General features: G+C 41.2%; 1 long non-coding RNA gene across 1 annotated transcript in view; it reads right to left on the reverse strand.

Annotated features, from left to right (window-relative positions):
* Positions 1–2965: 2965 nt before the first annotated feature.
* Positions 2966–15336, reverse strand: part of LOC142070785 (uncharacterized) — a 134450-nt gene continuing 122079 nt past the window's right edge. The window contains exons 3-4 of the long non-coding RNA XR_012666718.1: positions 9327–10018; positions 2966–4144 (exon numbers count right to left, since the gene is read on the reverse strand). This is a non-coding gene — a long non-coding RNA (uncharacterized LOC142070785). The remainder of the gene's footprint in view (positions 4145–9326; positions 10019–15336) is intronic.

Below are 15336 nucleotides of genomic sequence, written 5' to 3' on the forward strand. Positions count from 1 at the left end.
GCCGTCCTCCCTCCCTTAGCCTCTCTTTGGGACTGCGTCATCCTCTGTGACTCGAAATACCTGCGGTTGCTAATACAGTATATAATATATTGAGTCTTTTTCAAGAAATGTTATCTCTGGTCTCATTTGCTAGAGTTCCACAGAAGCTGTTGCTGGGAGCTTCATGGTCCCACAATATAGTCATGCAAGTTTCAATTCAATCTGTTCAATGAATATGTAAGACTATAAACTTCAGCCATTGTTGGACTGTAAACAATACATTTACACAAAGTGAGTAAGAGTTCCCACAGTTTATGCTTAAATAGCGCTTGGCTGGTGAGTTCTAGTTTCCCCACTATTCCCTTGTTCCTTGCTTCTTCTTCCTTTCTATGATGTCATCTATTCATGACTGGGGCAAGATGCCATGCTATTCTCTGTCATTTCTGGGCAGCATGCTATTAGCTGTTCTCTTTTCGTGAGACATTAACGATCCTGTTGCAATAGGCAATTTGCATAAATTTATGGATTAAATTTTTCCTGCTTAGTATGTGGTTTTCCAGGATTGTGTGAGCATACTTACACAGTATGGCGGTGTGTGGCTCAACTGGGGAGAATCCTCTGGCTGGTTCTCTCTGTTTCTACGTCTGATGAATGCCTATGTGCTGACTCAGGAACATGAGAGGTCTAGCAACTCAACTTTGCATATGGGAAGTTTTTCACACCTGAACCTTGTATGGGAAAAAAATATTTTTTAATTCCCGTAGAGACCAGTGCTTTTCTTTGGACTTTGGTTCTCCAATCAGTCATCTCTGTGGCTGTTGGTTTGTGGAAACGCTTTCTGTATCAGTAATGCAGAAGCCTTTGCCCCGTCTATTTCAATAAGAAACAGCCTCCTATTTTTTTTAAGGGCCAGACTTTAATGGGACTGCTTGGTGAGGCGATGCTCACTAATATGAGCAAAGGCTTCACAGTCTGCCCCCCCTTTTAGGTGCTATATAAACACATAGGGCGACATGGTCCCTACCCCAAAGGAGTTCATTTCCTACAGAAAGTAAACTGCCATAGGCCATTTGAAAATCATGGCCTAATGACTAGCAGCCATCAAGATTTGCACATAGCTAGCCTAACTGTGTGAGCCTATTACAGGTATCTTTACTTTTCCCTCCGATTGTTTGTTAACACCAACTTGGTGCATCTTGTATTAAGTAACTGTAAATTCTTTGGCAGGGACTGTGTCATCCTATGTGTTTCTATAGCATCTAACAAATGGATTCATATTTTATTTATTTATTAGACATACTCTGCAGTCACCACAAAAAGGACATGTTTTTGTTTAGAGGCTGTGATATTGAGATTCCAGGCTGGCAGGAAAGGAGGGACAGAGGAGAATCCCAGACACAGCACGGATAATGGCTTACACATGCTTATTTCTTTGTCTGAAAAGTAGCAAGGTTCAAAGATTCGTTATTAAAGTAAACTGATTTTGCACCCCTGTTTCCAGATTGCCCCTTCCCACAGTATATGTGGTATTTACACCTTTCCCCCCTCCCTTTGGTTAGATTGTTAATAGTGCTCTTTATTTATGATAGTATACACTCTTCTTTTCAGTCCTACACAGGATTAAAATTATTTATTCAATATGCAGTAAAAGCTTGCTATGGCACTGCCTAGCATTCTGAGTGCATAGGAGTTCAGACACCATTACGGTGGGAACAATATAAATATCCCAGTGAATAGATTTTATAGAAGCATGTTATTACCATACGAATCTATATCTGGCCCCTCAGAATCACTGCCTCTAGACGCAAACACATATATAAAATGTTTAGATGCTTATTTTAAATAACGGGCCAGGTTTTCTGCTTTGGTTCCAGTCTCTTTCTGCTGCAAAGAGGCCAGAATCGGCTCCAGCTACTTGGTTGAGAATTCTCTGAGCAGGGAGGAACTGTCAGCTGGTATAACTCTGGAAGACCCAGCTCCTATGCCAACTGTTCCCTCACCATGGCACAGGGTGTGTTTAAAGGAAAAAAAGGGGATAGAGTGGAACGTAGCTCTGCTTGGCAATTTGCAGCTGGCATATGATCTCTTATGATGCTTCAGGCTGTTCTCTCAAGACAGAGGCAAACTGAGACTCAGGGAGCTATAACTGGCTCCATGGCAACCTCCCCTTTTTCCCGCACCAAACATGTCCGCTATTGTGAATGCCAAGCCTTCAAAACTCACGAGTCTAGCCCCCAAAATCATGAGATTGGCTTAAAAAATCATCACCTTTACAAAATATTAGATTTAATTTGCCTTCTGGTTTGACAACCTTCAGGGGTTAGAAAGAAGCTAGGAATGAGGAGACTGTCGGTCTCTGCAGAAGGTCCTGGAAAAAGGCCTAGGAGGTATAAAAGGAGGAAGCTGATATCAGGAGGGTTTCTTGACAGTGCATAGAAAGTAGACAGGAGAGCTGGATAATATTGGGATGGAGAAGATGGCTGCCTGGCTGTGTAGTGTCTCATGGCTGCACTTCATGGAAGAGGGAGGGAGAAAGCTCCTCTATGCCTCTGAGGGCCCACCAGAGGGCATTGTTGTTATACCCCAATAGAGGGAGACTGGCAGACCTTTGGGGTAGGGGTATGTCCCAGGGAAAGAGATTGGGTAAAGCTTTGGGAGTCTCTTTTTTTTCCATCAAACTCTTGTTTTTCCCAGGAGGAGGGCAGTTTTGGAGTTAGCCAGTGGGCTAAACTATCCTAGAGTTTTATGTAGTTTTTTCGGATTCCTATAATTAACCTGCCATCTTTAGTCCACTGTCTCTTATGCACCCACACCACTAGGTGGCAGTGTAGCTGCACATCAGGACTGAGAAAACCACTTCAAAGCTAATGAATGGAGAAAATGTTGACTGTGAATAAGGCAAAAACAAACAATGCAGTTAGAATTTCATACAGCAAATGTTCTGTTATTTACTCTAACTAGAACACTTTTTGATATTTTAGTTCATTTCAATTTACAGTATCATTATTAATAATCATTTAAACACAAAAAGGGCATTAAAGCAACAAAGAGAGCTCTTGGCTAGCAGAGCCCTCTTCAGATTTTTTCCTGTTCTTCCTGGGAACTTCAAGGCATGAAACTGTCCCAGTATCACCGGAGCCTAAATTTTACCTTCAGAAGTACATGCTTGGTTCCCATGGAGATCAATGGCATTGGGTGACTTCCCGTGCTACTAGGAAAACACTGATTTTCAAATTATGGGCTTTATATGAAAATAACTAAAACTATTTTGTGACCCGTTGTGATTATTCATACAGCATCATATATGTGCAGATGACTATTCAGTTTAGCTAATTGTGCAAATGGCATCCCACTTTAATAACATGCAGTAAAAAGTAGAGTTCACTCAGAATTGTGGGACGTTCTTCTAGATGACTGGGCCTCAGTCCAAAGGTACAAAAAAGCTGATTATCAGGTGCCCTGATAAGATTCTTTCTCTCTAGATCAAGCTATTGTTAAGTACCACACCGACTACATTTATATGTACTCTTGATGGTACATTAAGGCATATAATTAAAGGGAGGAAACCCCAAAATAACTAATTAACCGAGATACAATATTACATTACTGGCCACTGTAGACACAGACATCATTTCTCGAAATGATGTCTGTGCAATCTTAAATCTTTTCAGAAAACAAATTAAGTCTCTTGCCTTGGTTCCTTTGTTGCTTATGCCAGAATAAACAGAATGTGTTCAACCATACAAAACAAATACTTGAAAATAACGAAAAATCAATAGCACCCTTGTTCTTCAGTAGCCTGTATTCAGACCTAATCTGACAGCCCATACTGACAGCATAAACAATGCCCACAAACATGTATTCCTAATGTCAAGGTGAAATGTTAGCTTAAACCTTAATCAAGTTTATAGAACAGGGATGGACTTTGGAAGTACAATTGTCTGTTTCATCTGTAATAACCACATTTCATTATAAGTGGAATGCACTGTATACAATGTGTCTCTGAAAAGGATAGGATTTAAGATATGGCTCTTCATTACCATGAAGATTTAAATGTTGCATCAACCTGTCAACATCTTGAAGTAGGAAGAAATGCAAACTCCGCATTTAATCTTCACTGAGACAATCAAAGGAGTTCTTCATTCATGGTCCAATGTCAGCAGCCCTGTGACCAGAGGACAAAGAAGCGTATAGCAAAGGAATAATTTCACATTTAAAATAATACATCACTTTGTCCAAAAGCCATGAAATGTGTCACCCTGTCATGATGTACATGCAGGAACTGCCTCTGCCCTTTTGTACTGAGCTGGCCTTTAGGCTCCGCGAAGTCTGCAAACATGGGCCCCACTTGCTTGGAGGAACTAGAAATATATTGGAGAATCTCAGCTTTCATGTTATAAACAAGTCAATTTCTAGCACTCTTCCTAATGAAGATAACTTTGGAAATATAATTTTACTATTTTGTTGCTAGGGTTGAAAGGAGTGAGTAGACACTCCTCTGCAGCCAGAGCTACGGGAAGACCTAAATACAGAGGTGGGAACAAAGGAATTGCCATACTTGGTCGGAGCAGTACTCCATCTAGTCTGGTATCCTGTCTTCGACAGTGGTCAGTACCAGCTGCTTCAGAGAAAAGTACAAGATGGACACATATTTACTTCTATGTTTTAATTGAGTAAATTGTGTAGAGGACTCCACATAGTCATGAAAGAATCTGTCCTATTATTTTTGGAGCAGCATACTCTCTGAAAAGTGTAAGTCATCAGAACAGAATGAATCTAGGGATCCAAGTGCAACTAAGGGGAGCATTTTTCATTTTTGAAAAATCATGACTCACTATGAGGTTTGGGTGCAAAAGAAAAGCAGGACGGTGCCGAAATGGTGAGATGTTTAGTAACTGACAAATGACAACGGGCTGTATTCTTCAGTGATAAGCCTAAGAACAGCTGCAATTTCACCCGTTTTCTTATTTGGTGGGGTGGGAAAATTTCTGAGAGGCCAAATGTAGACCCAATACGCTATTTGAAATGCAGGAACCTGGAAAAAGTGATCACTGCTGAAATCATAAGAGCAGATATCTGACTTGAGAGAGAAACTCGATGACGCAGGCACAATGATAAAAGCAGAGTTATAGAAATGTAAAGGAGCTACCTTCTCAGTGTCCCTGACCCCTGGGACTCCATTTGGCATGAAGGACCAGTTCGGTTTTGTCTACACGGAGAAAATGAGTTCTGTTAGAAAATGTGTTAACCCATGTTTTAATTAACACACTGTTCTACACTGCTGAGCACTTAGTGTAAACAAAGATAGTTGTGATTTAAAATGGTTCTTTGGTTGTAGTGAAGCCTTGGGTGCCACCTTACCCTAGGAGTTTCTAATGTAGCACATTTTCTCAGCATAGACAAAGGCTGTGAGACTCCACTGTGGTTCCCTACATACTTTTATGGTACTGTTATAGGCTGGGCTGTAACAAAATTTCACATTCGGAGCTCAATTATGCCATTAAGGCACAGACTTAAATAAAGGCTATGTGGAGCTGAACCGCTTCAGGGGGTACTCTGGGAGAAAAAAAATCCCACCTGGGGCTTCATGGTGCACATTGCACCATGAATCCCACCTGGGGCTTCATGGTGCACACTGCACCATCCCTTTGGATGGCACAGAATGCCCCTCTTTCTGTGCCATCAGCTCCACTTGCCCTTCACCACTTCCTCCCCAGCTCCTTGGGGGAGACTTGCACTCCCTGGGGTGCTACGAAGGAATGGTTCCTGCACTCCTTATGCCTTCCTTCCCCTGCACCCATGTGGTGGACCAGGCACAGTGTGTCACTCTACTCCATTTTGGGGCAGTAGCATTTCTGTTTGTGTGTGTGAGCACACTCCCTTCTTGGAACTTTCGTAGGATGGAAAATGGCCTAAATCAATGACAGCAATGCAAACTGCAATTGGTTTTCCATGAATCTATTTACAGTATGAGAGTTATCTCCAGTTTTATTCCATGAATTACACACAATGTTACACCCCATCCCAAATGCTTTTTGATAGGATAATGGGACCATTCTGAGAGCCATGTAATTGCAGCGGTTTTGATCCAAGAGCTGATTTGATATATTACATCCCTCTTGAAGCTAGGAATCAGGATACAATACAGGGAGACTGCCTGGACCCTCTGGTGCCAGAAGGCTTAACGCAGTATTGACAGGACTGTGCATATTAAATCCAGATCAAACTTCTGAATGAACACAGGCACATCTGAACTTACAAGGCTGGAAAGTGCCTTCCAGAGTCTTATAGGAGCTATTTTTAGTAAAGGCAGTTTTTAAAAAAACCTACTTACAGCTGAGATAGGAGCTGAAGTAACTGCCCTGTCAGAGCTTTTTTTATGTTACATGAACAGCAAAACAGAAATAAGTTCAGGGCTTGTGAGTGTGTGTGTGTATCTATCTATCTATAAATATACATAAGAGCCCTAGAGATATGACATGCAGGATCCCAAATTTATAGGTTCCTCCTGCCCACATTGATAGGACTTTATGGACACTCCTTGACTAGGTGATTGCCCAACATTCTGGCTGAAATCATGGTTTTGAACAGTTTTCCAAATGTAAACTAAAAAGTCCTGGGCAGTCTTCCAGAATATGGCACATCATTTCCTCTTTTAGATAAACTGTTGCAGCCAATGTTGTTATTGTAGGGTCAGACTCTGACACCCATACTACCATTGAAAAGTCCCCTACCTGGTGAGTAGTCCCATTGGAATGAATGGGTTTGCTCCTGGAGTGAGGTGCTATTCTCTGTGAGGTGGGGCAGTAGAATCTGGTTCTTGCATTGGTTTCCGTGTAAGAAAAAGACACGGTTTCTTATCTGTATATTGCAAATTAAAAATGCATGGTACCATTAAAAGGCAATGTAAGGAGGTAAACAAGAGGGAGAACCAGTGGTCCATTTGGAGCCAAATCCTGCAAGGGTCTAAGCACTTCCTGCTGAATATCCTCAATTCCCATTATAGATCCTAAGAGGTTCTGAGGAAGCGGAGTTGTTGGGGCTCAACTCCTTTCAGTAAAAGGTCCTTAGGATCTGATCTAAAGTTTCACTGAAGTTAATGGAAAGACTCCACTGATGTCAATGGGCTTTTTATCAGACCCTTAGCAGGGTATGGCTGGAGCACTTGATACAAAGTCTATTTTAAGTTAAGCTTAAGTTCTGATATCATTTTGTTGGTTTCCTACTGGTTGCTGAGTGACATTTGCCCACATCATAAAGCTGTCCTATAATTTGGCCCATTTGGCATTTCATATAGAAGAGAGATTCCCAACAAGAATGGCATGGATATTACTACTCAGAATTACAATTGAGTTAGGTGAGGGAGTGTGTGGAGTACGTGCCCAAACTAGCTAGCACTATTAGTGACTCATCATGATTGTGAATATCAAATACAGATGAATAGTTAGAAAAGAAAGTCAGTTTATTAAGGAAAAAAATATCAAGGTCAGTTTCTACACTTCGGACCAACAGAATGGAGCTGTAGACATTGCACTTTCAGTGAACTTGCTTGAGTTTTACAGTAGAAACATACCAGATTGTGCTAGACACAAACATGGGTTCCTTTAAGGTAGGGTTATAAGATGCCCAAGTGGCCCAAGTGACTCATAGAATGAAGGAATGCACATGCTGAAAAGAGTCACATCCATTTGTTCATTTAAATGTTTCCAGGAGTCGCAGGTGTGAAGCATTATATTATACAAATATTTATAAATAACCAAAACAATATTCTTCTTAACAGTTCATTTTCAAACCAGCTTTTTTAACAGCAGTACTGTGGGTCTCACTTAGCTTTAATAAAAACATCTTTAATCTTTCATGCTCACATGTCCCTGCTCTCAGAAGCCACACATATTGACATTAAACATATCCAATTCTCCTATCACTTGCTGTGTGTGTGAGATCTAGATTAATAGAATTGCTTGTTTGTTGATCTGCACCGGAATCAAATGGGTCTCTTTTTTGACTGCCTGCAATAGACACAGCATGATATTCTTTACCCACTGCTATAAACAGGGGCTCTAAACATGCCTAATGTTTCTGTTTTGCATACCCATTTTCAGATGCCACTGGTCTTGTATTTTTGGAATATGTATGGTTAGAATCTGTTTTATTAGTGCCATATTCTTCTTGGGATAGCTCTTTGTATGTTCCAGCATCCTCTGATCATTGGGATGGAAACACTGTTCACCACAGCAACTACTAACCAGTGTTTTCTGAAGGATTATTACTCATGTATGTAGCACCACATGGTGCTTCAATTAAAAAAAAATAAAGAGACCTCTGTGATAAAGGTTGATTTGCTTTTCACATTAATAAGAGAAGTGCTGGGAGAAGATGGGCAGTTCTGCAGATAGCAGCTACTTTGCAGCTCTCTGGCATTTTGCAGTAGCTCTACCGTGTAGTATTTCATTTTGATTGAAAGCTACAGTACATCCTGAAAGGTCAGATGATGATAATGCAGTTTCTTTTTAGCTCTCACGTTTGGTTTGCCTAATATGATATGTGACAAGGCTCTTGGCCATTAGGCATTTCTTTCCTAGCTTTTTGTTTTATTAAATATTTAGCATTCATTTTCAGTTTTGGTAACCAAAAGTGGACTTGGAACGCTTCCCAATTCTTTGATTCTGTATCTAAGGGAAGCAGGGGAGATAAAGGGCATCGCTTTGGAGATTTCAGTATTTGTTGAGTTAAATGTTGCTGAGTACTTTAACGTCCCCACCCTCATAGTGAATATATGTGGAAAGAATGAATATGAAGTCTAGCTCTAGCTGGCTATAAACCTTTACTGTATGTGGGATGTTCCTTGAGAAGAGGCGGCCTGTAGCCTTCCAGACGGAGTAAACAGAATTCATCCGCTTACTCACTGTATCACAGGGGCAGTGTTTGATGGGAGTAGCTCTGGGTGCCTGGCACCTGCTGGAGCAGGGAGGCTGGCTAGCAACAATAAACCCACAATCAACCTTGATGACGGCTCTAAGTGCAGACTGTAAATAATAAAGGCTTTTATTTTATTTTTTCTGTGGGGTTGGGAACAGTATGTGAGAGCAAACAGAAGGAATTACAACAGCCCTTGTACAGCAAACAGGTGGTGGCATGTCTTCTGGTTTTGTTAGCGCATTTTGTGTCTACTCCCTCTTTGGCAATTTGTGGCCAAAACCATGTTCACTTGCTGTCTTCTCTCCCTTGCTGCACCAAACGCGTGTATGTAAAAATTAGTTAAAAACATCTAGAAAGAGATGAGATCAAAGAGGACAACATACATAGACCTCGAGTACATACCACCCAAGAGTCGTGGAGCTGCCCACCTTTTTCAGCCCTTTGCATGACTGTATCCAGATGTCCAGCCACGTTGCTTCTGTGCCATAGGCCTCCTGCTCCAGGTCCAACAAAATCCACTCTGGTTACTCTGTGCTCTGCCTGAGACACATGGGCAGAACTGGCCTAAATCAGGAGGGCACTCCAGACTCTGATACATGGTATGTTCCTCTGATTGGTGCTCTCTGCTTCCTGCTCTGTCCATGGACCGGATCCTGATGATTCATTACACAGCAATAAGGAGCATGTGAACCCCATATGGCCAAACAATCTTGAGTTAGGCTGGCCCAGTGTGCAAAGGGTGTGGGGAGTAGGTAACCCAAGATGCTCACCAGAGAACTCATCCAAATTAATCCTCATCCTCCTCTGGAAATTCCTACTTCCTTTCTCTTTCCCTGTGGTGGCCACAGAAGTTATTGTAGCCCTATCGTTTCAAGAACCCTTGTGTGGCCGTTGTGGTAGGAGGGAGAGGGACCGAGACTGTGTCCCAAGACCCAATGTCTCCACACAAATATATTGTCTTATGACTGTGAACACTTGCTTACGCTTAGTTGGTCTCTCCAGTGTAATGTAGGAGACTTTGAACTGCCACTGCCTGTGGTGGACCTTTTCTGTGACTTCATTCTCTCGCAGCTGTCATTCAGGCACTTTCCCCAAGCAATAAATTCAGTCACAACCAGCCCTGTGACAATCAAAGAAGGAAAGGGAGTGTTTGCTTCTGAGTCTGTTTTCATGTTAGACAGATCCAATATCTTCATATCAAACAAATTGCTTTTGTCAGAGGCCTCTATGGGGAGTGACAGAAATGTAATTTTTCTATAGCGTTGTCCAGGCGGCAACAGGAATAACTAAGAGCAAAAGTTAACAGGGGATTGTAGGAATCTCTCTTATCATTGTGAGAGTGTATAAGAACAGAAGTACGTAGATTAACTTGAATCACATCCCTTGATTAGCCTCTGAAAACAACCTGGAAGGTTTATGATTTGTATTTATCCTCTCAGTTGCCTGATGTTTTAATTGAGGCATTAACGATAGCCGTTGTGGTGCTACTGGATGTGAGATTTCGGCTTTCTATATAAAATGTGCTTTTTTCATAAGGTGTATGGCTTAGCATGTAGTAAAAGTCATGACTCATTGTCTGATTCAAAGAAAGAGTAGGAAGTGTCGATACTGTGACTACATATAAAAACTAAACCCATATTTACCAGTTCTTTTTAATAGAAGTATCTCACACCACTGTTCACATCTCTGTAAAAGTAGGAAGTGAGTGTGATACAACTAGTTTCATTGATCAAATACTTTTGGAAATGTAAAAGATGAGAAAGGAAGTCTACAGGAATGGACTATGGTCTACTGGTCAGAGCACAGGAGACAGAATCAGAAGATCAGGCTGTGATGTGTTAGACCCCCTTTAGGATGCCACCTGATGGACTGGGGATTCACTGAGCCCCTCCTCCTGCTCCGTCAGCCTGGATTCCTTCTCCCTGTTTTGCTGAATTAGGCTCTCCAGCCTGTTGCTAAACACACACACACTCACTCTCTCTCTCTCTCAGAGGATTTACCCAGCACGCATGTGCACACCCCTTTTGGGGAATAAACCCAAAATAATACTGTCTTGCACGGTAGAGAAAGATCTTCACAGCGCAAACTCATAAAAATTCACGCTCCCCTGCAATGTGAAGAAATATGCACAACTTCCTGCCCCCCCCCAGTTAGAAATTGCACAAACTGGGCTTAATAATAAACAAAACAAATGTATTAACTACAAAAAGGCAGATTTTAAGTGAATATAAAGGATAGCAAACAAAAAAAGGCAGATTACTAAGTAAATAAAGCAAAACACGCATACTAAGCTTAAGATCTTAAAGAGATTGGTTTCAAGAAATAATTTCTCACCCTAAATGTTGTTTTAGGCAGGATGCAGAGTTTCTGTAGCTCAAGGTGCCACAAGTACTCCTTTTCTTTTTGCGGATACAGACTAACATGGCTGCTACTCTGAAACCTCTCAGAGTTCCAGTTATTTTTTCTTACAGACTGGACCCCTGTCTTAGTCTGAACTCACCCCTGCCTTTCCCTTCAGGTTAGTGCCTCTGTCCCTTCAGGTTCTTTCAGCAGTCCTTCTTCTTGTGTAAGCAATGGAGGAGAGTCTAAATTATCCCATTCCCCAGCCTTAAAAAGGATTTTCCTGAGGTGGAAAACCTTTGTTTGATCCCCATCCCCCTACAGAGGAAAAGTACCAGCAGTGTCCAAGGTGGTATTTTGTAACAGGTGATCTTATCACCTGACCTGGTAGTGTCACGGCTACGTCCCAGGTTGCCTCTTAGGAAGGAGAGAGATTAGTATCTTCACTGTATTATTGTTTCTGCCTAATGGCCCAGCAAGTCTGTGATGGCCGGTTGTCTGGTGGGTGTCTCACAAATACACACACAGTTGTAACAGTTACATAGTCAATATTCCTAGCTTTAGATACAGAAAAGATACATGCATACAGATTGGATAATCACATTCAGTAAATCAGAAACTTTCTAAGGATATCTTACGTGAGCCATCTTGCATAAAATATATCTTAGTTATGCCATATGGATATCATAACCATATTTCTATGAAGAATATGGGGTGTAACATCACACAGGCTTCTATTTCTAATTAGGCCATTAACTTGTTATGTGACTGAGGAGATGTTACCTTTCTCTGTGCCATCCAAATGGGGACAATACTATTTACCTACCACAAAGGGGTTTCATGAAAATTAATTCAATAATAAATAAAAATGTGTGTCTGTAAAGCCGTTTTTGATGCTGGAATGAAAGGTGTTAGAGAAATACATATTTGTTCTTTCTGATTCATTTTTAACTGGGAACAGTATAGTTGTAAAAGTCAGGAGGAAAGGTCTAGGTAGAACCGAGAACAGCTGATTACTGCCTAAGCTATTCTTGGGCCTGCACGCAACCACTAAGCGAGCAGGTCTTTGGCAGGAACATTCTGGGATTGCCTTGGAAGGATTAATTGAACTAATCCAACTGCAATGCCAATGTTTTCAGTCCACAGTAGAACTGCAGTGGAACAGTGGCCCACTGTGGAAGGTCACTGTAATGAGATGGAGCACCACTAAAACTTTGGGTGTATTTGCAATTCTGATTTGTCCTGTGATGAAGACAGCTCCATATGTCATGGCCTGAATTTTGATATGCTCCACCAAGTTTCAGGGCCTGTGTACCACATTTAGGACTTACATTCCAGGCTCTCTCTCATTTTTTATATATTCATTAAAAGCCTGATCCAAAGCCCATTGAAGTCAATGGAAAGACTTGCATTGGACTTTGGATCAGGCCCTAAGCACTGCAATATTTGTCCCCAAAATAATTTGAAAAGTATAAAATTAACCAGTTTACACATTTAGAATATACAGTCTGCTAGAAGAGATTTAAAATGCTCTTATCATTTGTATGTGATACTGCAAAATTTAAAACACCAGACACATTCCATATGATACAATGTTTAAAACACATTAAAACATGACACTAGATTTAAAAATATCATGAAAATGGGAGAGTTTTCAAGAGAGTGCAAGAAATAATAATAAACCAAACTCTGTACAGTGATTTACAACAGGGAAAGAACACTAAACAAATCCCCAGATTGCTGAGATTGCTTGAGAGCACAAGGTGCAGCAGAGCAAAGTTAAAGAAGGAAAAGTGGGGTGTACTGAGATGAGCATTGTTAGTGATAACGGAGCAGGTGGGCTTTCAGAGCTGATTTGGAGGAAGAGAGGCAGGGTGCTTGGTACAGAAAAGTCTTTTTTGACAAAAGTTCCATCATTCATCCCGAGTGGCATTTTGAAGTGAGCAAGAATCAGAGTTGCAAGTTGGGCATGGAAGGTAACTGCACTGAAGTTGTGAGCCATTAAAAAGTCACTCTAGGAGATAGAAGGCAGCAGCTGAAGGAGGGTCTGGAGTAAGAACTATTGGGGATTTACAGGAAGGAGAGAAGGCAGCAGTTGGGAGTGAGGAAGGAGCAGAATCTGGAACTTGTTTACAAAAATGCACCGTACCAGTTAAAGAGCTGCACAAACCACAAAGAAAGTGAAAATTAGCTTTTGTTTGGATGGTCCAGAAATGATCATCTAGCGTAAGCATAGTCCATTGTGTTTGAAGTAAATGGTGTTACACAGGGGAAGAATTTTAGCCATCATTTCACTGATGTTGTAGATGTTCATGTTGTTTATTTTACTATAAATGAAGTGGAAACTGTGTGACTGTTTTCTGTCACCATGTCTTAGTTCCGTGCCGCCTTTTCTGCAGAAACACACTGCCTTAATTACCATATAAAGGCAGTGAGTAGGTCATAAAAAAAAATGCTGGGGAAAAGTCAGATGACTCATAGTCAATATTGATAAAGTCACTGATTTGGGACTGATCCATAATTCCTGCCTCCCTCCACCCTCATCCCTGTTTTCCTGCATATATTCCTGTTGCAGCTTCCCAGGCCTAACTACTTCCCTCCACATCAGTGGGGGGCCAGCAGGATTTTTTCCCCTCCGTGCTGTAAGGACATGTGCAAGCATCACAACGCTCCTTAAAATCCAAACCCGGGGGTCACAAAATCTGTAGCTCTTAGACTAATGGTGGCAAGCTCCCTGAGCTACTTACAGTAACAACTGAAATACCGGATCACACCCCATACTGGTGACAAATTAAACAGCAATTTACTTGGAAATATTTTGACTATCAAAGGACTTGATCTTGCTTTCTCTGAATTCAGTTGACTCCAATGGAAGCAGAATCAGGCCCGAGAGCACGTTTCGAGAAAATAGGCAGCATCTATTTTTCCAGTGCGTATTCCATGTTTACTTCAGGTTTGATGCGACTTTTATTTAGCAAAAGTTGTGGCTAACAGAAGGCCAGATTGTGACTTTACCCTCTGCCCTGCTGCATTGTCCCTAAAGTAAATTGGAAGGCAGAATGTAACTCAGAGTCAAAATCACAATCTGCGTTGGGGGTTTCACCTTACTCCAAGGGGAAGTACTCTTTGCCAAGTCTATGCCAGGTGGAGCATGTGTCCCCAGAATGCTGGTGTGTGTCTGGTGGGGATACAATGCCAAGGCTCTACCCATTCTCTCCCCCGACCCCAAGAGATCTCTTCTTGCGTCACTACTCATGCTATATGTAGCCTGTGGAGGGGTGTAACACAAGTCGCCCCCTAGTGTCCCTGTGCAGCACTACAAGCAGCGTACATTGAGTCATGTGCTAAGTATTATTATTGAGCCTTTCTTCTGGGAGCCTCTAAAGCACATACATCCATTAGTTACAACATCCCATAGAGAAAGCGCCACTATTAATAATAAATAATAATAATAGCATAGTGCCTCAGTTGTGGGCCAGGATCCCATTATGCTAGGCACTGTACAAACAAAACAAAAAGACAGCCCTTGTCCCAGAGAGTTTGTAATTTAAGTAAGAGACAAAAAACAGCTGCCTATAGACAGGCCAACAGGGTACAAGGAAACAATGAGACAGAGTGGGTCAGCATGATAAGCTGCGGCCTTAGCACACAACCATTGAATATTTACCATTGAAATTTTAACATTTTCATGTTTTGACTTTTGCAATTTTTAGCCTCGGCCACCTCAGTGTGTGTTTTGCATTTAATCTAAATTAATTTTGAATGCAACTCAGATTATCAGTGTACACTTATTTAAACAGAAATGTGTTGTATGTGCTTCTCCCTTCCCTCCACATTCTTTGATCTTTTGTAGGTCTAGGACAAACTGATATGAACTAAAAAGCATATTTGCTTCACAATTCAGAGCTTGATACAATTCAATGAAAAGCAGCATGTTTGTTATTTATAATGCTGTTCAGTGCTTTTTATCTTGAAAAAATTCTTTCAAAACATTAACCAATGAATAGTGCTAACACCCTTGTGAAGCAGAAACACAATTTCCTCTTTAATTTACAGATGGGAAACCTAAAGTAGGAAAGGGTAAATTAATTTGTGGAT

The sequence above is a fragment of the Caretta caretta genome, chromosome 2 (genome assembly GCF_965140235.1).
Source record: "Caretta caretta isolate rCarCar2 chromosome 2, rCarCar1.hap1, whole genome shotgun sequence".
Classification (NCBI taxonomy): Eukaryota; Metazoa; Chordata; order Testudines; family Cheloniidae; genus Caretta; species Caretta caretta.